We start from the raw sequence: 25,173 nt of genomic DNA, 5'->3' as shown, positions 1-25,173 counted from the left end.
GGAAATACACTGATTTCTAAGTCATTCTGCAAACTCAGGTCTAGACCCTCATGAAAAGATAACATAAGCAGAGCCTGCAACTGCACAGAGATTGCAAATCCTAAAGAAACTCCATGTAGTATACTGTTTCTTTTTTTTTTTTTTTTTTTTTTTGAGACAGAGTCTCGCTCTGTCGCCCGGGCTGGAGTGCAGTGGCACAATCTCGGCTCACTGCAAGCTCCGCCTCCCGGGTTCACGCCATTCTCCTGCCTCAGCCTCCGAGTAGCTGGGACTACAGGCGCCCGCCACCGCGCCCGGCTAATTTTTTGTATTTTTTAGTAGAGACGGGGTTTCACCGTGGTCTCGATCTCCTGACCTCGTGATCCGCTCGCCTCGGCCTCCCAAAGTGCTGGGATTACAAGCGTGAGCCACCGCGCCCGGCCGTATACTGTTTCTGTGACTGCAAGTCAAAGTCTGTGTTTGATTTTCTATGAGTGGTTTCCACCAACAACATGTGACAGAGTCGAATGTTTTTTGCATGGCTCCATATTTCTGTATTTATTTTGCCTGTTTACCAGCAGCAAAATGTTATTTACAACCTCCTTTCATCCGCGGAGGACAGCAGTTCCAATATTCCAGTTTCTCTCACTGCTATGTTCCATTAAATACGGATAAAACCTCTGTTCATAGCACAATAACAATCAAAATTTAGGAAGACTTTACTCTAGGGCAGATTTGCTTTAAAAAAAAAAAAAAGGATTTTGGAGGATAATGTCTCCTTGTCTTCAGCCTTGAATGCACCAGGTAAACGGAGTAACCCTTGCCTATACAATTTCATTGCCCGTTCCCTAAACAGGAAAGAGACTTGTAATAAGACACTTAAGTGTTGAAAGAATCTAGAACAAACAGCCCAGGGGGTGGATGTACTGTACTTTGAAAAGATGTTTAATGCCAAAGTGTGGTCTTCGGGTTGAGGCAGCACGCCTGGGTTTTGGCCTGAAGAAGCAGTTCTGCCTCTCAACCTGGGGCCTATGTCTCATGTGCAGGGAAGAACCCCCTCCTGGATGCACATTGCTTGAGATATGAGCCTGTCTAGAGGAAGCTGGAGGATCCTGGAGAGCTACAGGTATCTAGAGGACAGGAGGGTCTCTAATCTGGAAGAAATAGGCACCTCCCTCAAAATGCTGCAGGAGGGGCTCCAGAGAACCCATTGCAGGAGGGTAGTCCATGAGGCACTGTGTAGCTTGGTGTGTGGCTGAGGAATGGAGCTGGGAATCAATGGGGAAAGAACTGAGTAACAAATTTGGGAATCCTTGACAAAAATACCCTGAAGAAATAAACCAGGCTCTGAGGCTGAGGCAGAGCACAAGGAAGGGGCTGGTGGGGGGCGGTGTGGGGCGGGGTAGGATTCGAAGGGCTCTAAAGTGGAGTCCATGGGAACTGGTCACAAAGCACCTACCCCAGTGCATACTTGGATGTTTGGTTCGGGGTAGACATCAGTTTGGCTTGAGTAGTGAGGTTCTGTTTCTCAATTTACAGGACTGCTAACCTAGGATCTGAACTTGAGTTCAGCCGGTACCACAAACTTACTGGGAAAGTCACTTGACGGGTTTAGGGTCAGTTTCTTCATTTCAAAATACAATGAATGTGTCAATCGCTCAACAGACAGTCCCTAAGGCCTTGCCCTGCTCTCCAGTTCCGTGACTTGAGGAAAGGTAAACACCTGAAGCACTGTGACTTGGAGGCAGCAAATGCGTCTCTACATTTCATCTTCCTTTGTGGAGGTCAGACTCTCAGAGGCAGCCCTGAGCTGGGCTGGCCACGAGGAGAGGAGGGTCAGGAGGATCCAGGTTGTCGGGCTGCTGAACCACCTGGCCCGTGAATCCCACGTGTCCAACAAGCTCCTCTCTACAAAGAGGCAGGTGTTGGACTAGGGTCAGGGGACAACCAAAAGGGAAGGTGGAGGCCCGGAGGCTGCTTCTAGGCTACGAGGAGGAAGGGATGGTCAAGGCAGGAATGGAAGAAGGGAGAAAGCACCAGAGTGGGGGTTCTTTTCTGTCTATATTGGTTTTTTAAGCTACAAAGGATAATCTTAAAACTTTTGTGAAAGGAGTTCTTAAACTGAGTTTGCACGCTTGATACCACCAGCACACTGAATTCCCTCTCACTCCTCTACTTCACATTTTCACAATATCTGTCACACACATTGTGGGAAACATTGGCTTAATTTCATTCAATATAGAGCAAGTACCCACTGTGCACCCCTGCTTCCTACGTGTGAAATGCACAGGTTGTGCATCTACAACAAGGTTCAAACAAGAGGATTCAGGCCCTGTGCTGTGATCCTCTTGGTTTCCTGATGTTCTGGAAGTCAGTATGTCTCAGACCCAGAGAAGAAGGCAACTTCCCGTTTTAGGTGGCTTGCTACAATCTTCTCTTCTTTTCTGAACTCCCTGCCCCAGCCAAACCCACACAAAATAAGGGAAGAGAAACATACTAAGAATAGGAACTTGAATAATCCCTGAATGATAGCAAGCAGAGAGAAGCAACCATGGCAAGTGCCCATGTCAAGAGGGGAATGAAAGTCTCGAGATGGTTGGAAGCAACACAGCATTAGTCATCTCATTGCAGTGGGAGAAGTCAGAAAGGCTAAATCTCTACACCAAACAGAAGGACATGGAGTGCATGGCTTAAGGCTAGAAGGGAGAGTGAATCCACTTTGCAGGGCAGAGTTCTCAAGGCAGGTGACATTGGGAGGATCAAGAACTCACCACAGCCAGGACCAGCGCACTGCCCCATAGCACATTCCAGGCCTTCCCCATTTTTACTGAAACCAGCACACATTCCAGCAGCAGCACCTCCCGCCCACTTCCTCCATCAGAATGCAAGGACAGGCAACAAGCAGACAAATGGCCATTCAGTGTTACAGAGACGGGTTCAATCCAGAATCACCAAACATTTCACAAAGAACGCCACCATGAACATCAAATAAAGAAACAAAATAAAAGAGGCTCAATAGACAGAACTCAAATCAGAGGGATCAGAGCTAATGGAGCAATGAGAACAGGAGTGTATATGTAGGTTTCATGTCCACAGAAAGATAAAAATATATTTCAGTCATGAACAAGACTAGGAGTTATGAGACAAGCACAGACTTGCGAAAAAAGACCCAAGTAGAGATCTTGGAAATGAGAAGCCACTGGGCAATGGTCTTAGGTCAAAATGATCATGAAATGAGGTACAGGAAGCTGATGAGGCACAAAGAAACCAACAAACAACCAACAGCGCCAGTGAGAGAAGTCCCTGGCTGCAGGATATTTTGAGTAAGGGAAAAAAAGATGTTGAGAAAAAAACATGTGGAGTCTAGGCCCACTTCAAAATCCAACTAAAATGTTTCTTTAGGGTCTACTATGTTTGTGTGATTCCCCTTACACATTAAGCACCCGCAGTGTCCCCTCCAGAGACCATGAAGGAGAAGACAGGATTCAAGAGGAAACGCAAAGGATGCAGAAGTAGAGAGGAAAGGAAGGGGCACCACAATGCAGAGGAACATGAAGTGTTTGGCGAAAGGGGACTCATGGTGGACACTCATGTTGGGAGGAGTAGGAAAAATTGAAAGTATTTATTTTAAAAGATGTTTTCTTAAAAACTAGCCAACTGAAAAGACATTACTACAATTCTTGAAAATATAAACACACAGTTGAGTCTGTTTGACAAAGTAGGACAAGAAAATCAGGGAAGAGGTTTTTGCACTACCACATCACATTGCTAAAACATGCCTGAGAGTGAAAACGAACTAGATTTATATCTGCATTTCCAGAAACCTAAAAAAAAAAAAAAAAAAAATTCCAAAATACACCATATATTTTAGACTTAATCTCTGACAATATTGACTGCATTGTGTCTGTTCTCTTTCTTTTCTTTTTTTCTTTTCCTTTACAGCTGAGCACACAGTCAGATAGCTCAACTATGATAAGCATCCGACTGAGGCTAAACATTGGCTCTTTTCTGCACGCCAAGTGATTTCCATCTTTGCCTCAATTGTGTTAAGTTTATGAAACCTATGTTTCTTATCACTGGTATCAGCACTTTCATTTTTCTGTGGGGGAAGAATGCAGTGAAGTATTCAAACAATCGTACTAACACTGCTATAGGACAAAGCAGGCAGCGCCCCTGGAACCAAGAAGCTGTCTGGTGGGCAGCAAGGCTGGTGATGACTCATTCATCAAGGCGGCACACAAGGCCAGGCTTGGCGTTTGCAAAGTGGTTTCCGTGGAGTGCACTGGGGGATTTGTGGGCTGTGCAAGAGTTGAACATACAAAGGTTGAGGGTCATCTGTGTGGGTGTAAGAATTTGGCTAACAGTGAAATAGGGGCAAGCTAAATGAAGAAATGACAGAATTTGACAATGTAACAAACTGTCAGGCAAGGTGGGTTGAGAAGAGCAAGAAAAGACAGAAACATAATTTTAATATTCAAAGATATAAGATTCCCTGAGTCCAAGAGGGTCTCATTCTCCTTGTCTCTCCATCCATTGATTAATTCATTCATTGACATATTCATTCATGTATTCATTGCCTCATCCTAAATATCAAAGATTACCTCCTATATGCATGATTAATCTCTGCCTTCAGGGAGCTTACATTTTAGTGGGGAAGATGAAATATCAGGTGATATGGCAGATGATCTACGCTAGGAGCTATCAAGCTATTTTTAGGTATTGGACACCTCTCTGCCAATGAACTGCTACATTGAAAATGTATCAATGTATACAAGTGGAGCTGCTATTTTGGGGATGGGGGATGACGTGTAGGAACTCAGGATGTAGTCTTGTGCTCTTTCTCATAGCCGTTCTCTCTCTTCCCTTTTTAAATCCTCAAAGTTTGGAATACAAGTATACTACAGTCATGGTTTTGTATTTATTGAATAAAATAAACACTTTTAATTCTTAATTTTATAATCAAGGAGTTTGTCGTTTCCAATTCGTCTGCCTGCTGCAAAAAGGAATTATTTCTCACTTGAAACCTGCTCATGAGGGTTTCCCACTGTCCCACACCTCATACTTTTCTACCTGAACACTCAGCTGCCTTCCTCCTCAGGAACCATGCAAAACTTGGAATGTTCTAACATAGAACTGCAGTGAGGAGTGGCATTTATCCAGCAGCTTCTGAGTGCCGAGTTCTGTGCTAGATGCTTAAAACAGGTCATCTCATATGATCTTCACTTACAAGCCTGCCAAGGACAGATTATAAGAGAATTGTGTGGAGACAGAAGCTCAGAGAGGTAAAGGGCCCAAGGCTACCCAATTCCTGAAAGAGATGGGATTCAAACCCACATCCTCCTAGGTCTTATGTGCACACTACCACTGCCTCCTGGCCTTTGTACTGCTTTGACGGTTCTCTCTCTCTCTCTTTCTGTCTCTCTCTGTCTCTCACTCTTGCCCTCTCTCTCTCACACACACACACACACATGCACACACACACACATGCACACACGCACACACATCTCTTTGCTTGGAAATACCCTCTCCTGATGCTAAGCACTTTGAAAATGCACATTTACTGTCTCCTCCTCCCTGCCTGTTGTCCCAGGCTGCAGCTGCCACTCCTGATGCCACAGTGTTAATGTGCCAAAGAGCTGTTTTTCCTCTACTCTAATAAACATGTTTCTATTCATTTGCAAGTTGGTGTGTTTGTTTATTTGATGGGCTCATACTATTTGAGTATGCCCAGATAATGTGTTAACCCCTCTGATGCTAGGGCTCTCCAAGTGCCAGCCTCAGCCCTGGGCATGCCGGCCTCACCATGCTCAGAGCTAGTCCCAAGGGAGAGGTGGTGTCTTTGAGAGATGAAACATGGAGGTGAGTGGGGTGAGCACCATAATTGGAACAGCTGCGTTCATTATCCTAAAACAAATTTAGTGCCAATAAAAGGTGTTCAAGTGAGAAGATTTAAGAATGAAGATTGACAGTCAAAGAAACAGCCACATAGGATCCAACCTCAAGGCCAGCCCCATCCTTTGCAATCTGCCTCACTCCATTCCAAAGCTTAGCCGGAAACCCAGGCCCTCTTGGATTTAATCCACTGGTCCTCCCAGCTTTTGTTTATCAAACCCTTACGTAGTGCTGACTACACTGTTTTAAGAGGTTTACAAATATTAGCTCATTTACTCCTCACACCGACCCTATGGGGTACATACGAACACCACCCCCACTCCTTTCACAGATGAGGAAACTGAGGCACAGAGAGCTTAAATGACTAGATCAAGGTTTCACAGCCAGTCAGTGATGGATCCAGGTTAGGAAGTCAGGGAGTTCACCACAAGGCCATGCTGGCTATTGGCCCAAGTGAACTTCTTTACATATGTCTTGAGACCTATAAACTAGTTCATAAAAATTTTAAATTCCTTTCTAAGTAAGTTAATGAGGAAAGGCCTAACCTAGCAGCTGAGTACCCGCATTCCACAGTCAGTCACTTTTTCTGTGTGACTTTGCATTAGTTACCGAATCTCAAAGAGTCTTGCCTTCCTTATCTACAAAATGGGGGTGATGATGGCACACTGGTGGTAAAATGAGGTAATTCGGTTAAGGACATTGACACAGTGACAAGTGCCCTGTAATGTGCAGTAAGTGTCACCGGTGTTGTTATTGTTATTGTTAATGGCCATCACTGAGTGTGCAATACCCTTGACAAGACCTTTCAGAGGATTGAGGAAAACCCAACTAAACAACAACAACAAAAATAAACACACACAACATACTCATTCAGTGTGGATTCCAGCTATTGAAAACCACTGTTACATCTGCATTGCCAGCAGAAAGCTGAATGCCTACATGTCCACAGCAGTGATGTCCCTGGAAGGTGCACCACCTGACCATGGGCAGAGCACCATAAATACCATGCTGCTACCTTCCAGCTCTGTGGGGTCTCTGTGGGCCCTGCTTCTTACCCACTCGCATCCCGTCACTTCCTACTGCATCCTCACACCAAGCCCTTGGAATGCCTCACCAGTACCACCATTCCCTCCCTTGACCTCTCCCTTAACCACAGATAATTCATTCTGAGCTACACTCCAGGCAGGAAGGGTGTCTGATCATTTTCCATGTCCTCCATCTCAATTCCATCATCTAAGGGAATTACATGCCTAGATTTGCTACAAATTAGATGGATACTTGGGTTAGCTTTTGGAATGCCACCAGTACTCCCTCAAGAGATTCACTTTTTCAATTCAAGATTGATAATGCTTATAAATCTCAAGTTCATAAGTTAGTATATCCCTGGCTGCCCCTCCTTTCTCTTTCTCTTGGGTCTAGATTGACTGTATTCTATATTTAGAATACGGAATACACTCTATTCTACCAGCTACCAGTATAGTCAAGGAGATGCTGACATTCCTCTAACTCATTGTGAGCTAACTCTGCCTCCATCCATCTGCCTCTCCCTAACATGGGAATTTGCTCTGGGCTCTTCAGAAGAAGGATTTCACATCAAAGTGTATTCACAATGATTTGGCTATTTTCACTGAATAGGACTACAAATCAGAATCCACTGTGTCCATCCAGTAGTAAGTGCAGACAAATGGCATTGTGGCTAAATCTACAGCTTCGTTTAAAGAAGAAAACCCAGTCAAGACTTTAAGGTGCTAATCCTGAGTCTCCTATGGAGTCCACACAGCTTGGCTATATAGCAAATCTCAGGCCCTTTTGAGACAGCAGGCTAACACTGCACTGTGGAAACAATATTTTGATTTATTTTCTTTGTTTTTCTTTGAGACAGTCTCACTCTTTTGCCCAGGCTGGAGTACAGTGGCATAATCTTGACTCACTGCAACCTCTACCTCTCAGGCTCAAGTGATTCTCCTGCCTCAGCCTCTGGAGTAGCTGGGACTACAGGTGCGTGTCACCACATCTGGCAAATTTTGTATTTTTAGTATAGATGAGATTTCACCATGTTGATCAGGCTGGTCTTGAACTCCTGGGCTCAAGAGATCCGCCCACCCTGGCCTCCCAAAGTGCTGGGATTACAGGTGTGAGCCACCACGCCCAGCAGCTTTTTTATTGGGTGACCGCTACATTTGCTATTGTAAATAGACCCTAAGGTCCAGTGATGCTACTTTAGTGGAGAATTGGCTGCTGATCCTGGAAGGAAACCCACCAATTAGGGTAATCAGCACAAAAAAATAAAGAGCATACATTGAGTGCCTTCTTTTTTAGAAAACACCTGGATTCATCAAACAAGATAGAACAAACAAGACAAATCCTCTACTTGAGTTTTTGAAGGAAGAATTTACTTAATTTTGCAAGAAATTTATTTGAGAAGTTGGGTAGGAAGAAAGAGTAGTTCATCCTCATTTATTCATGTTATTTCACCCTGATAAGGTCTGCCTCCTGTCCTCATTAATCCCTCTACATTCCCCAATCCAAGGAAAACACCCATCAGCTTGGTCTAGAATTCCAGAATCCTTTTCCTTTGCATTATGAAAGAGAATAAAGAGTCTCTGTAGCATGAGTTTGTTTGGTGACTAGATGCTCTTTTTTCCTAGCCTTGGCAAGGTAAGAAGAGCAGCTGTGAGCATTAACGAGACCAGAGTTCTGTGCCTGGATCTGTTCTTCATCTATGGGTGACCTCACAAGTCCTCTGCCTCAATTCTGTCACCGAAAGAATGACCATTTTAACTGGTCAGGCCCTGGCATCAGGTAAGCCTCAGATCAAATCTCATCTCCATCACTTGTCAGGTGGGTGACTTTGGACACATTACTCAATCTCTCTAAGCCTGTGTCTTCATTGGTAAAGGAGGACAATGACAGCTACCCCCGATAAGGCCATTGCAAGCATTACGCTGAATCATGCATGCCCAGGGCTGAGATGCTCATTATTTTTGTTGTGATCGGTATACCACAGCAACTAGTGATGTTGGTGAAATGCAAGGAAAATGCAGTGGAAAGCTATCAAACACTGTACAGATAAGATGGGTAGCACTACAAAAGTAGTATTTTGTTGTTGTTGTTTCATTATTGTTATTTTACCTCTTAGTTTAGGTCCATTTTAGAGTGACAAGAGACACCATGAGAAAAAAAAAATCCAGGGATTCCTTCTTTTACTTATGGGGAGCTTTGACATAATTGAGAAATACACATTTGTTAAACATTAGTAAAAGTTTAAATGGAGGATTTACACATATACACACACACACACACAGTGAGCCTGGAAAATATGATTGTGAAGAGAGAATTCTACTATTCCACTTGCCCCCTAGAAAAAAGAAAGGGAGAAGGCCCGGCGCGGTGGCTCACGCTTGTAATCCCAGCACTTTGGGAGGCCGAGGCGGGCGGATCACGAGGTCAGGAGATCGAGACCACGGTGAAACCCCGTCTCTACTAAAAATACAAAAAATTAGCTGGGCGTGGTGGCGGGCGCCTGTAGTCCCAGCTACTCGGAGAGGCTGAGGCAGGAGAATGGCGTGAACCCGGGAGGTGGAGCTTGCAGTGAGCCGAGATCACGCTACTGCACTCCAGCCTGGGTGACAGAGCGAGACTCCACCTCAAAAAAAAAAAAAAAAAAAAAAAAGAAAAAAGAAAGGGAGAATGAGGGAGTCCCCAAATCAAATAACATTCCTTTCAAATACAAAACTTGGAGTGAATAAGCAATTGACTTTCCCATTTGGTGCCTTAATTCCTGTGTTAGATTTCCTGCTGTTTCTTGCCTGAAAATGTTATTATCTATCACTCTTCCGGAATGAACAGGGTGGAGCACATCTCTCTGAACCTCACTCTCCCTCTTCCTTGCCCTGATAAGCATGGCAGAGCTGGGGGCTGTTGACAGGATTCACATTTTCAACTGATAAAGTGCCATTTACACTACGAATGCCAAAGAGAGCGGTGGGTAGTGGTATTCAAACATCACTGTCTAAGGGGAGAAATAGACCAGGACTCCCAAACTTAGAGAGAATGCCGGAATGCCGGTGTCCAAGAACATAAAAAGGAGGGAGGGAAAAAGGGAGAGTTCCAATTAGCATTCATGTCAGTTATTCCTGGTGAAATTGTGGGATCACAGCTTTGTGGATTAAGGATTAAGAGCAAATTTGGCTTTGTAAATCTCCCTCCTTGGGATAAATATCTGCTGAGAATTTTCTAAACCAGTCACATATTTCTTTAACACCCCAATATTTTTACTTTCCTTTAATAATTAGCTTCTATATGAAAGGCCTGTTTGCTTTTTGCCCTATATTTTAGAGGTAAAATGTCCACTGCCAATTTAATTAGTTCTCTTGCCTCCCACCTGTCTCTGACCTGGCAGATGAGCACTGGACCAACTAGTAACGTCCCTCAGTGAGCTCACTGGTCAGTCTGGGCCCGTTATTCTGCCAGCTTCCACAGAACTGGATCCAATCTTCAGGGATCATGGTGCAATAAGCAACCAGCTTTGATGCATTCTCCACAGTCTTTCCTGAAATAGACTCAGCACTTGATAAAGCTCACATATGGCTTTGTTCCTCACATTCCGGGTCGAAACTATAGACGGAGCAGTTAGATGAGCAGTGAGGAATGGCCAGGGCTTAGCCAGGATTCTACTGACACTGCTGTCTAAGGGGTCCTCCTGGGGAGGAGGGGGCTCTTGGCATCCTGCGCCAGTCCTGCCAGCAGCTTGTCAGCCTGACCATCATCAGGGGCTGCTTGTCCAGGCAGTCGGAGCCTGGGGGGCTGGAGACAGAGGAAAATATTAAGTGATATGCCAAGAAGGATAAGGCTCCCTGTGGTCAAAAATCTTACTTCTTTCCCTCCTAGTCACTGCCGACACTTGGTATCCCAGCAATTCCAGAACCCACATGGAGCAAAAATATAAGAAAAATAAAAGTAGTTGCGATTGCAGATTCATCCAGATTCCATCATTCCCAACCCTGGCTTTAACATATAGTAGCCATTTCATCATCTCTCAGGGCCTCAGTGTTCTCATTTATAAAATCAGGATAATAATGGTACCTGCTTCACAGGGTTACTGTAAGGATTAAATGAGCTAATATCTGTGAAGCAGTTAGAACAGTGCCTGGCATAAAAAAAAATCATTGTCATATGTTCCAAATAAATAAAGGTAGGCACTATCTGTATTTTTCCACCAGTGTGACTGAAACTTTGAGAGATTAAGTTACTCAACCAAAGTCACAGGGTTACAATTCAAACCGACATGTATCTGACTCCACAGGGAAAATCCCTAACCAAGGAGCAAGCTATCTGTCTTGACCAAGGTCAGCCAACCCACTGGCACCAAGACATCCTTTCCACCACCCCGGACATGCTGCAGGGCTCAGATTTCGTCAAGTCCTCTTTATCAAGTTCCTATTACAAGGCAGCCACAGTTATGCAGAAGAACCAGACAAGGCTGGAGGCAATACATATAAGTATGAAAAGAAAACTGCCAGAAGCAGGCAAATAAGGCCAAAAGAGAAGAGACACCGGCCAGCCCTGCAAGCTCCGCCTCTGCCTCTGCTCTCGACACATTGGCCCTGCAGGTGTCTGTGTGCCCCACATCTAGTGGCCTAGGCACCTTTTGCTCACAGGCAGTTCTCTATCTTGCCCTTCCCTAGCTGCCCCCTTTTCATCCTCATGGGGCTTCCAGATGCCCCAATCTAGGCTTTGCCCCCATAAACCCTCTCAGAGCACACACCTCTCCTTGGAAGCACAGATCTCAATTGGAAGCAATTATTTGTGTAATTGCATGTTTTCGCCTGTCTCCCCACTTCATGTAAGATCTGTGAAGGCAGGGGCAGTTTCTCTCTTTCCCCACGGTGAACACAGTGCCTGCTATACAAAAAAATCATTTGCCCAGCCCCTTTCCCCCCCATCTTTGCTATGAATCAATTTCAGTAATTTCCAGAGCAAGAAAATCCTCACAGGGGTGGGCTGGTTCTCAGGACTCTGAGGACCAGCCATGGAAGGTTCTGCTGCCGCAGGACAGAGCTGTGCTCACAGGCTACTCTCAGGGCCCTGGCTGTGAATTTCTTTAACTTCCCTCTCCAGCTGCTTGACCCTGGCTGGGTAACTGTTAGCCAGCCCGCTTGCCTTTGAGCAATGCATAGCAATAGGAGAAAGAGAAGCTCATCCCTCCCCCCATCCCACCCTTCTCCCTTCCCCAGTCCCCTGCCAGCATTTTCTCTCTAAACCCTAAAGTCACCCAACTGTGTCATGCTGCCAGTGGCCTCAGTTAGGTAAATGCCACTGAGCAAATTTCCGACTGCCTTTTGGGATAGCCCAAGTCTGAAATTCAGTAAAGGTCAGTGGGAAAGCTGAGAGAGAGACACTGCATCTTTCAGAGTCACCTGCTCAGGAGGCTGCAGATCTTTGTGCATCAAAAACTGTTGGGAGGGCCCCCCACCCAGCAAAGGAGACTCTCAAAACTGAGGCATCAGTTTTCCCTAGAAAGTGGCTCCTCCTCCATCAAATCACAGACATGTCTGACAGGCAAAAACCTTGGTGGCCGCCCTCGTGACTGAGCTAGACTGAAATGTCCCTCCTTGCTTTGTCTTTCCCCCCGTCAGGTTTTCCTACGCTGCACCCCTGGCTGAACACAGCATTGGTCCTCTTCCCCAGAGGTGTCACGTCCCACCAGTCACGCTGCCATTGAGATAGGCAAAACCTGGTCCCAGGTGAGGGTGATGGAGCAATGTACATCTCATCTCCAGCCATGCTGATAACTCCCAGGTCACAGCCAAGGGCGCACACCTCTCACTGACAACCCCTGCAAGAGACCCCAGAGCCAGTGTGTGTTGGAGGAGCTGATCCTCTGCTCACTAGAACGGTTGCCTCCTGGCTGCTCTTCAGCCTCACAACCGCACCCCTGCCCCAGCCCAGCCTCGCTTCCGGGGAGGAGACCGCCATGGATGAAAGGGCGTGGCTCCCTCCTCAGGTGCGGCCAGCCCCATGGCATGAAGGGGGACCTTGCCTTTCTCCTAGAAGTGTGCCCTGTAGATGTGAGTCTCACAGTCTCCATGCCTGGGCCACCTGGGGGTGTCTTCCTCCGGGGGTCACTTGGAGGAAGTGTTGTTGTTGTTGTTGTTGTTGTTGCTGTTTTCAGACATACTTTATGCTGTATCTGTCTCACTTTTGTCAGATGTGTCTGATTTGCTCTTTTGTTTCTTGTCCTTAGGTATGTGAGGTGTGTGGCCTTAAAGTCAGGAGGCTACATCTCCCTCCAATTATATTTCCCTTCGATTGCATTTCCTATGACCTGGTCATATCTGAAAAATCGAAATTCCCTTTTCCTGGGCTCACAATTAACAGAAAAATAAAAACAAAAATCCTGAGCAGCAATGCAGAAGTTCTTCTCTCCCGGGTCAGTCAGCCTTGAAGCTCCTACAGGGTCAGGGCTGACTCTTCAGAAGCCCCCGATCCAGCACCCCACACAAACAGGTGCAGAAGGAAAGAGGCTACAGTTTACATGTAGTATCTGCTATATAAAAAAATAAATAAATAAATAAATAAAAAAAGCTCTGTAGTCCTGGTGTTTTTAGTAGTTTTGTGTTCTTCTTGTCAATATTGCTGGGTTTTGGTTGGGGGTGTCAGTCTGTTTTGAGGATGTCAGAATGAGAATGCTGAGACCAGGCTGACCTGTGCTGGGATTCTTAGCTTCTGGGTCCCTGAGCCACTGTGGTTGTATCTTGACACAAACATCAACCGTGTTCACACTACTTTCTCACACAAGGCTTCACATAGACTCCGGAATTATGACAAGAAATGCAGAACCCTTTGCACTCTGAAGGGTGAGAAGAATCTGTTCTTTTCCCGTTTCCAGAGGTGAACACAAGAAAAGCTTCAGTGGTTGTCATGGTCGTCCTGTTAGTCCCCAGGAAGTACTGGCCCTCTATTCTTGGTGCTAAAGAATGACTTAACAATTCCCCACACAGGGACCAGAAATGTATTGATCGCGTGGACCCAGAGATCTTTACAAACTACAAAATATAATCGGTCTTCTCTCTTTGCAGGAGGCTCTTGGGCTCTGCTTTGCAGCTGAAGGGAGGGAGGAGGTGGCAGCATGGGGGGTATTGTTGTCTAACAATGTGTTCCTTCACATTTGGCAGCAGAGAGGAACCCCAGGGATTGGTCAGACAGCAGTGTGATCTGAAGTTCTTCTGTACACCCCTAGATTTCGAGCTTATCCAAAAGACACATAAAGAAGGAATGGTCTCTTCTTTCTAACAGTTTAAACATAGCTAAGCAGAGCAGGCATGCAAGCATGAGCCCGTGTACACATGCAAACATACTCAGCTATAAAAAACAAACAAAAAAGGTTAACAGGAACTAATTACAAGTGAAATGCTAAGTTGGGTAGAAAGTGAGGGCATTAGGGATTGAAGGGCAATCCAGCTCCACACTGACACATCAAGAGGGGCGTCCACCCAACTTTGACCTCAACAGGAGGTCTCACACAGGTCAAGGATATAATATGATACGTAAGACAGAAAATTCTGGCTTTCCTAAATGAGGCCCCTACTGTTGATTTAGAGAAAGCCAGTTTTCTTATCTCAGACTCAGAAAAGTTATGTGGAAAAACAGTGGGGCCTAAGAGGAAGGAGGCCTGTGTCTGTAGCTGCGCTTGTAAACTGCCCTGCCTGGTCACCGGGTCAAGAACAGAGCTGTGGCTAGGAGGCTGCTATCTGCTCAGAATGCCAGTGATGACCAGGCTCTAGCTGACTCCCCTGCCTCGCAGACCAGGAATCCTAGTTTTGAAAATGTGGAGCTTTTGCTTCAAAATCAATAAGAGGTGCTGAGATCAAGCCTTTGAAGAAAACTGGCATTTGAATTGGAAGCACAGCTGACCAAAGGCTTAGAGACAATGTATTCATGAGAGAGACTCAGGAGTCAGCATCAGGCTGGCCTGGAGCCTTTGCTTGAAATTTGACCTCAACACTGAACGACTATTTAGTTAATAGGACAAAATATTCATAAGGGATATTCAGAATTCAGCATCAGGCTGGCCTGGAGACTTTGTGTGAAATTTGACCTCAACATTGAAAGAGTATTTAGTTAAAAGGATAAACTTCCCTTCTGGAGCATTCAGTGTCAGAATCCTGCTCATTCTTCTTAGAATGAATGATACCTATGTCAGATCCCAGCCCGTGGGGGCACAGAAGACTGGATGGAGGCAAAGAAGGCTAAAGCAAACACTTGGGAAATAGACAGACCTACATTCCAATTCCAGATCTGTGTTTTAGTCACCATAAGACCATGAACAGGAAATGATCTCTGAGCCCAGGGTTCCATGGGTAAAACGGAGATTAACCTTGAAATTCCTAGGGCTGCTATAAGGACTGAATAAGATCTTAATGTAATTCCTGACACAGAGTAAATACTCAATATGAGAGAATAACCAGGTGATAGATAGATAACAGATAGACTGATGATTTATAAATAGATGATAGATATATGGTAGATAGATAGATAGATAGACAGACAGACAGACAGACAGATAGAGTAAGCCAGTGCTCAGCTGTATTCTCTGTTCCTCCCCACAAAGACCCCTTGCCTTTCTCTAAAGAGTGCCTTGTATCCATCCTACATGCTGCCCAGGAAGACATGAGGCACACAGGGGAGTGTCACCTGGGAATGATCTATTATCTGTACTCAGCATGTTCCCGGAAACCTGTTGTCCCCAGGAGAACAGGTGAAAGCCTGACACTGTCAAAAAAGTGGGGGAAGCTTGCTGCTTAATTTTTTATTAATGGCATTAAAATTTCTTTGCATAAGCCATTAATCATTAGGTCATATGAAAGGCTTATGTTTATTCAGAGAGTATAATAACTCACAGCAGTAAAGATGTACGATTTCTCCATTGGCCAGTAGAAGTGCTGTGTTGTTATGTAAAGGGGTGGGGCTTTTTTTTCTTTTCCTTTTTCTTATTTATTTTTACTTAAAACAGTTCAATTTAACAAACGTCTATTGAATGCCTTCGACAAAAAATAAATACAATGTGGTTTGTCTTGTGGAAGAGCTCAGGATGATAGCAATAATGACAAAATAGCATGAACTGTCAGCATTAGCTGTGCACACGCTAGTCCAGTCTGTGCTGAGCACTTCACGCACATGATTTTACTTATCTTATTTAATCCTCATTACCATCCTGGAAGTAAGCACTATTATTATCCCCATTTTGCAGAAATTGAGGCTTGAATATGTTGAGTAACTCACCCGAGGTCATACAGTTTGGATGGTTATAGTCTAAAAGGGGAAGGGATGACAGAGAAATGCACAGATAAAATTCCATTTTGGAGTCTCTATATAAGCAATTCTATTTTTACACACAACCTATGCAGAACGAGAAGAGCAGTATTCACTCATTGTTTACTTTCCCATCCAAAACAACACCGCTCCAGATCTTCGGACAGATTTCCAGAGACGGAAGAAGCTCAGAAAGAGCTCAGAGAAAAGGGTCACCAGTTCCAGGGTCTCTAAGAAAGTTAGCCAGGAACACTGACATATGTGGTTGCCATGTCCCACGTGCTGTGCCGTGGGAAAAAGGAAGACTCCAGAAAGGATAAACCTCAACCCCGCTGCTATTGACGGATGCTGAGAAATGTGCTTTGAGGAAACCCTGTCTCTGATCTAGCTGCACTCATATTTGGGAGCTAAGTATATCCTGTACCTTTCTGGTTGGATTAAACCTAAGAAAATGGTGGATGAATCATGATATAGAATATTAAATTGCCGTTCATATTGTGTCTGAAAAATAAATACTTGCATAGAAGACCATACTAGTATGTTTGTAAAAGAAGCCAAATATAAGGGAATACACAAAATAATAACTTCAGATATCTCTACATGTAGAATAATCAATGGGAAAAATGTTATTAATTTTTAAAGAGCACAGTCTAATTACCAATATATTTGTAAGGGCAGGCTCCTTTATCCCAGCTCCTCCCCCTCATTCCTCTGACTTCTTCCTTCTCCACTTCACTTCCTTCTCAACATCATCTTTTATTCTAGTTCCTTTAAATGGCAATTGCCTCCCAGAACTGCCAGCACTTAACCCTTTAATAAGTACAAAGAGATGTGTAACTGCTTATCACAAGAGCACTGTATCCCAATAATAAACAGAATGCAACAGACAGCCTGATATGAAACGCTAATGCTGTTACTAAGGATTTTTGCATTGATGTTCATCAAGGATATTGGCCTGACATTTTCTTTTTTTGTTGTATCTCTGCCAGATTTTGGTATCAGGCTAATGCTGGCCTCATATAATGAGTTAGGGAGAAGTCCCCCCCTTTTCAATTTTTTGGAATATTTTCAGTAGGAATGGTACTATCTCTTCTTTCTACCTCTGGAAATCAGCTGTGAATCTGTCTGGTGCTAGGCTTTTTTTGGTTAGTAGGCTATTTATTTCTGTCTCAATTTCAGAACTCATTATTGGTCTATTCAAGGATCCAATTTCTTCCTGGTTCAGTCTCGGGTGCCTGTGTCCAGGAATTTATCCATTTTGTCTAGATTTTCTAGTTCCTCCTTCATCCCGCTGTGGTCTCTTCCACTAGGCAGTGTCCCATGGAGTTGTGCTTGGGAAAAGCACTGGGAGCTCAGGGATAAAATGTCACTAGAGGACAAGCACTGGCGAGGGTCCCAGTGTAGAGGCTGGTTCCTATCACACCCATGATAGCAACGGGGCAGCTTGTTGCTTCCCTCAGTTGTGGGCCACCTCAGGAACATGGAAATAAGAAAATATATGGACTCATGAGAAGATCCACAAAGTGGTGCTACTGGATGAGGAAATTCAGAAGAGGGGTCCTCCTCTTGAACAGACACATCTACTGAATTCTACAATTTATTTTTCTTTGTGGCCTCAGATTTCCCAACTCTGAAACACAAAGTGTCTCACTGACTCTGATTTCCAGGTATTGCAGGGAAAAAGTAAGCCATAACATACAAATGCCTTATATTTGCATGAAAGAGTCACACAGGCAAACTTATCATCACTTGAGCCCTGTTATTGGCAGAGGTTATTGAGACTGAAGTGCCACGAATTATAGAATGACCTTGTGGTAGTGCATAAGGCCCATTTAAATGATAACACACACACATACACATGCACATAAACACACACACACATACACAGGCACACACACACACATACACACACATATACATACACACATACACATACACACATACACATACGCACATACACATACACACAAACACATACACATACACATAAATACACATACACATATACACACATACACACACATACATACATATATACACACACATACACATACCTATACACACAGATATATACACACACACACATACTTGGTGTCTGTCTTCTTAAAATGCTGAGATGGCAGTAATGCCATTTATCCCAAGATTGGGCCTTCTTTAACCAGGAGAATGGTTCTGGGGACAAAGTGACATTTTCCAGATGATATCTTTCATACCACCCAAACTCTGTATTCTTTGAATGAATTTTCAATCTTACCTCTCTTCTCTCCCCTCCAGACACCACCTGATACTACTTGACAATGGTGAGTCCCCAGACTTCCCATGAAGTCTGATGCTGTGGCTTGTTTGCATCTGCCAGCTCATTATGAAGAGAATACTTGAATCATGTGCTTGAGATGACCCAGAAGCAGTGGCCAAGAGCCATAATGGGTGACCACTTTCCAATCTTGCAGAAACTATAACTGAACCTAAATCAACAATCTGCAAAAATTGGCTGAGTCAGAGTCTGTGGCTCCATGTAGGGCCATCGTGTACCCAGGTCTCTTGCTTTGCTACACCCTGGACTTCAATAATTGTACAGTGACAGAGGATGCAGGAAGGGGCTTGATGAGCTCTTGACAGTTGGCTAAAAGCACCCTCCCTCATCTTAGCTGAAATGCACATGGCTCTCATTTGTTAAAGTGTCCTTTGTTAAGGGACAGGTGGTTAGAATTGTTCCTCTTGCTTCTGACAAACTCATTAACCAGAACACATATTTCTTGAAGGATGAAGAATTAGGTCAAGTCTTAAAACCAAGCTCAGGTCCTTAGTGACCATGTGGGAGCTTGCAGAAAGACTAACCAAAGCTAAGCAGTAGCAAGAATGTGAGACTAAACCTAGGATTCCTCAGCTACGACCAAAAAGCAATGTCTTCTACCCATCCCTTGGCCATTAGAATGATGGAATAGGATTTCTCAAATGCAATTTTATGCTATAGCATCATAAGAACTGCCCCTGCCTCTACAATGTATTCACTTTAATCAGGCCTCTTCATACTTCCACTTATGTAACAGAGGCATAAATCAACAGTAATAAGCTCAGAAAATGAAATATGGCTCTAAAATATTTATTTTGTGCACCAACTATATACCAGATAGAGTCCTACAAACCAGGGATATAAGATGAACAAGAGATACTGTCTTTATGGAGATTTGATGTAATGGGGATGGCAGACATTGTATACAATGTCATAGCAGATGTTACATAAATAATTGTTTAATTAAAAAAGTAATCTAGCTTTGTGTATCCTATCTATTCTACCCTGCCTTATATGGTCTGTACAATACTTGACTGTGACAGAACACTGTGAACAGGTATTTCTGACCATGATGTCTGCGTGCTTCTGATGGCAGGACCCATCTCATACCCAATTTTGTGTTCCCAGCTCTAAGCTCAAAGGTTCTTTGTCTTCTTGGAGGCAGACAATGGCAGCGCCCAACAGCGAGAGCCTTTTCACTGGAGGTGTCCAGGGAAATGTCAGCATAACATTAAAAGCACTCATTGAAAAGAATGATGCTGTGGAAAACCCCAGCATCTGGGACATTGAAAAGGCTGGGCTCACATCAGCTTTTTGTTTTGTTTTTGTTTGGTCAAATTGTTCCTCTTCAGCAACACATCTGGAGCCCATACAAAGATCTGATTGACCAGCAGGAAGTATAAACCTCCCTTGGGCATTTCCAGTCCCAGTAGCCATAGCTGCTCTAGAAATGGGGCCATTCTTCTACTGATACATGGGGCACAGCTCTCACAGAACAAGAATGAGGGGCTGCTATTCAGCATCTACGATCAAAGCAAAACACTCCCTCTAGATTCTGACCCAAATGCATTCCTCATTTTGGGTCTAGAGGAAAATGTGTAGACACATACCTGCAATTTGAAGTATAAAAGGGAGATTACATTGTGGCAACCTACTGCTTACTCATTTAAAACAATACACAGTCATAAATTTAACAAGTTCAATAGAACGCCAGGCCTTCATGATAATTAGCTTACAATCCTGATACTCAGTCCTCAGATTGGAAATCTAAGTGATAACTCAAGACTACTAACAACATGTAACAATAGTTATTGTTTTACAGCTTATTAACATACTAATACATGACACTTATTTGATCTTCTCAACATGACAGGTATTCTCCCCATTTTACCTATGAGGAAACTAAGCCTCAGTGTGGGTCAGTGACTTGCTGAAATGTGTGCTGCTAGTAAACATGAGGGCCAGAAGCAAGCCTCATGTCTTATGCTTCCAAAGACCACAGTCGTTCCACTATCATTCCGGACTGCCCAGCAACTCAGCAGTACTGGGGGCTGTTTGACCCAGATGCTGTCATCAGCCATGACCCTTCCTCTGCTCGCATTTACCATGGAGAGAGAAGCAAGACTCCTAAATCTTGGATTTGCTAATAATTGCACATTCATACCCACTGAGAGACAGAAATATATCTTGGGGAATTATAGTTTAATAATCCCACAAGTCAGCACATTAATGCCCAGAGACAAAAATAAAATGTATGACTGACTAAATATGCTTAAGGTTATTCTGAATACATTTGAGGGAATCTGATGAACAAAAGTCCTTTGCTATCAGCACGTTAGAGTGAGTCTCATAAACATTCTTCACTTCCACATTCTTGTCTTCAGATACACTTGGCTTCTTCTCTGTTTTTTGCCCATCACCTTGCTTACAAACTTAAAAAACAACAACAAAAAGGAACAAAAATGATATCCCCAAAACAAACCACTTCCCACAGTCTCTCTCTCTCTCTCTCTCTCTCTCTCTCTCTCTCACACACACACACACACACACACACAAAAAAAAAAAAAAAAAAAAAAGGGCAGAGCAAAAATAACAAAAAGGTACAGGTGATACGTGTGTTTCACACAAAGAAAGCTTCCAATCCAGAAAAATGTAACTGCAACACTTCTTTTTAAATGTCGGGTATTGAAGACTCCAGCGTGCTTATTTTAGGAACAAAGGGCAAAACTAAAATTTACTGGATGTCTACTAGATGCCAGGAATTGTCTTAGGTACTTCCGCAAATATTAACTAATTTAATCTTCGTAACACCGTGAAGCTAGCTATGACCCCCTTTTTTAAACCAATAAGGACATTGAGTGTCAGGCAACTTGTTCATGGTCACATAGCTAGCTAGTGGTGAACTGATGTTCAGAATCCTAATCTGAAACCAAAGAACATGCACAGATAAAAATCCTCAAGACTTGAACAGGTTAATTAGGTCACCTATGGACAGAAGTTATGCTTCAGCAAAGAGGTTAAAAAACAGGAGAGCAGAGCGGGCTTTGTTCTCACATTTTAATGGCTATAAGTGTTATAATAGACTGTCCTGTCCATAACTCCCTAAGCCTGGGGATGGGAGTGGGAACAAGGCCCCTTAGCATAAGGAGAAGGATCACAGGGGGACCTGGGAGAAAGAAGGTGGCACCTGGGATTAATTATTTGTTCATATCAATATCGCCAACATTTTTTGTCATGGAGCTGTTCCTAATCTTAGGTTAATGAAATAAATGCCTTCAGGTGTGCTGAAGAAAGTGAATGCTCTTCTCCTGAAATGTGTCACCCAAACTGCCCCATTTCTTGGTGCATGCAGCTTTCACTGGTGTCTTAGAATCCTTCAGAAATATCCATCCTACTTCCCACTTGACCTCCATTCTAGTTAATGGCCATTCTTGCTAAGGCCCTTTTCCCAGACTAGTAAACTGAGATACAAACAGAAATAATAATAAGCAACTATAATATTTGAAGTGCCTCACGTCTGTAATCCTACTACTTTGGGAGGCAGAGGCGGGCGGATTGCCTGAGCTCAGAGTTCAAGACCAGGCCGGGCCTCACACATCTCCCTGGGCAGAGTGTTCTGGGCAGAGGGATTACCTGGCACAAATACCCCATGGACACCAGTGTGGCTGCTGTACCCGACTGGTGCCCTCACTCAAATAACCGCTCAGACATAGAGCAAGACTTGAGAGAATAAGCCTGGGGAGAGTAAGGTTTACAACACAAGAAGCATGTCGGGAAATGGAAGAGCAGAGGTCTAAGTAGAGCACTCTGGAGGTGGAGTCCACAGGCTCCACGCTGAAGGAGAGGGAGACGCTGAGTGCAGGGGCGACACGGGGACGTGAGGAAGGCAGACAGGCAAGACGTCCTTTGGGGCCCACCTTGCCTGATTAAAATGGGCTTTCTTCTTTGAGGCTGACCTCCTCATCCGGAATATCCATGCAAGCTGTCAGCACACTGTTGCCAGGGCCCACAGGGAAGTGTGCTGGTCCACCAGGGGTGACAACACCAGTAAGTGCAGCAACAGCAGCAAGGATTGACTGACCACTGATCTAATGTGCTAAATGCGACACACGCACGCCTGCTCACTTAATCCTGTAAACAGCCCCAAGAGGAAACTCCAATCTCACCCCCTCTTTACAGTCAGGGAAACTGAGGCTTAGAAAGGATATGTGACTTGCCCAAGGTGGAACCAGATTTCAAATAGCCCTGCTAGACTCAAAGGATCGTGCGCTCCTGGGGGCGCTAACAATTGCAAGTCGAGGAACCAAACTGTCCTCAGTCACACCCGTGAGCTTCTCTGCATTAAGAACATCTTCACTCCACATACAACACACAGCCAGGGCCAGCTGTCTTGGAAAAATCATTGGTCAAAGAATGCATGAGGGGCAGCGAGCACCATCAAGAAAGGTGGATTGATCAAAATAACCCTTTACCCCTAGTGAAAACAAATTCAGGTTGCCTTCAGTCACCTGTGTTGGAACAGAACAACTCAGACTTACTAATGCGGGACAGGAGCTCAGTGGGACCAAGAGGCCCACAAGGCAACACATGCCACAGGGAAGCCCCAGTCCTGTGACATCTTTCAAGCAGGTGAAAAACCACTTCCTCTCTGCCCCATGTGTGTGCACACATGCACAGTCTAATATTTTGTTTTCAGATCTGCCTATTTACATAGTTAATTTGAGATCTGTTTGCAAACACAAATTAGTTTGGTGCAATTACTTTGTGTGCACGGACATGGAGTTATCTGCTTCAGCAGTTTAACAGCAATGAGACTGGCTGCATAGTAGCATATGGCTGTCTATATATAATCACAATATTACCTGCACATATTAGTTACATAGCAGCTACATTATAATTAGTGCCATTTTCAAAGACATTCAAAAGAAGAAAAACAATGTATTTTAATTAAATCAGCAAGGTGTTTTCATTGGAGGGAAGTAGGAGAGTGTGTTAATGACTCACAGCATTCCATCAACTGAAATGCAGAGTGCATGCGAGCACCTTTCTGGCTCCCAGTGGGAAGAAGCTTCTCTGATAACAACACTGAATATCCTCATCCCATGACCTCTGTTTTTCAGCCTTAATGATACCATAGTGCTTTCTGACTCTCCTCTGCAGGTCAGCTTAAATCATGGTGTCACAGATGATGGTCAGCTGGAGAGGACCCCAGCAATTGTCTGGCCTATTTGACTGGTGTCCAGTGTCCCAGTCCATTTAGTGTTGCTATAAAAGAATATCCAAGATGGATTATAATGAAAAAAGGTTTATTTGGCTCATGGTACTGCAGCCAGCACAAGAAGCATGGCAGTGAGGGCCTCAGGCTGCTTCCCCTCATGGCTGAGGTGAAGGGAGCCGGCATGTGCAGAGATCACAGAGGAGAGAGGAAGCAAGAGAGAGAAGGGCTCCCCCTCTCTCTTACCAGGCTCTTTTCCACAAGCAGATCTCATAGCAACTAACAGAGCAAGACCTCACTCACCCCCCAAGGGGGAGCATTAATCTATTCATGAGGGATCCATCCCTGTGGTCCAAACACCTTCTATTAGGCCCCACCTCCAACATCAGGGATCAAACTTCAGCAGAGGTTTGCAGAGATCAAACATCCGAACTATAGCATCTGGAGAAGGAAACTGACTCCCCAGCAGGCAGAGTAGCAGACTCTGAATCACACAACTCAGTGGAAAAACTAAGACAGGACTCAGGCCTCCTGACTTGCATCCAGTGCTGACCCCAGGATACCACCCACATCACCATATGGATGTCACACTTTCTAATAGCAAGACACATGGCCCTTCAGTCCATTTTCCCAAGGATTAGGAATCCACCTATATTAGACATCTTCAGAATGTGTCACGGTATCACACATATCATTTCTTAATAAAAACAAGGAGTTAAGAAAGGAGCTTATCCCAGGTCATTCGAGCAAATATGAAGGAATATTCAGATTTCTCCACATGGTTTCCAGTACTTGCGCTATTAAAAGTGTGTTGCCTCCTAATGACAGGAATTCACTGAAATGAGTTAGAGTGGAGGGGGCGAAGCTCTGTCATTTGTGTTCCAGATACACCATTCTCTTGGTGACATTGGGCAGGTTACTGAAGCTCCTCATCATTTCTCCCTGATGCTGAATTACACACTTAAATGGTTTCCTCTCCTTTTTCATTATAAAAAGGAATTTTTCTTCCAACAGCCACTACATTAACATGAGCTTCAAATTACAAGAGGCAGTGACATAATCTTGGGGTTGATATTGTCATCTCCTCGCTGAGTGGAATGGGTCAGAATATTCCTTACACCCAATTTCCCCCATGCTGCCAAGTACAATATTGTCTCCAGCCTCTCTTATGAAGAAAATGTGAACTTGGAGCCTAGGGGAGGAAAGCCACAGCATGCTGTTATTATCACCAGGCCAATTGAGGAGAACAAATAGCATCGCAGCATAATCAACATCTTATCCCACATCGTTTCTGTCCTTCCTCCCTAGTACACCATTTAACACTCCATGCAGAAGAAACTAAATATCCTTAGTAGCATAAGACAAGAAACAGACCACAGTAGAACAGGATAAGAGATCGCTGGTGTCCATCAGGAACAAATGACCATGTAATAACTCTGTAATTACATGGTAACTAGAACTGATTGAGCCTGTAAATTAT

At 44.2% G+C, this 25,173-nt stretch overlaps 1 protein-coding gene and 1 long non-coding RNA gene across 17 annotated transcripts in view; one reads left to right on the top strand and one right to left on the bottom strand.

The window, feature by feature from the left end:
- The window catches only part of NTM (neurotrimin), a 971,166-nt gene that overhangs the window by 277,234 nt on the left and 668,759 nt on the right, over positions 1 to 25,173 (bottom strand). The window lies entirely within an intron of this gene.
- On the top strand, positions 700 to 13,457 carry LOC134736139 (uncharacterized). 3 transcript variants are annotated; one of them, XR_010119907.1, is made up of 3 exons: positions 700 to 7,616; positions 8,520 to 8,673; positions 12,510 to 13,457. It is a non-coding gene; the product is annotated as an uncharacterized lncRNA (long non-coding RNA). The 3 variants fall into 3 exon arrangements; XR_010119908.1 differs by having other exon boundaries at positions 700 to 8,673; positions 12,510 to 12,617; positions 13,118 to 13,457; XR_010119906.1 differs by having other exon boundaries at positions 700 to 8,673.

The sequence above is a fragment of the Symphalangus syndactylus genome, chromosome 3, assembly GCF_028878055.3.
Source record: "Symphalangus syndactylus isolate Jambi chromosome 3, NHGRI_mSymSyn1-v2.1_pri, whole genome shotgun sequence".
Classification (NCBI taxonomy): Eukaryota; Metazoa; Chordata; class Mammalia; order Primates; family Hylobatidae; genus Symphalangus; species Symphalangus syndactylus.
Note: the sequence above shows the minus strand (reverse complement) of the source record. Positions and strands in the feature narration are given on the sequence as shown.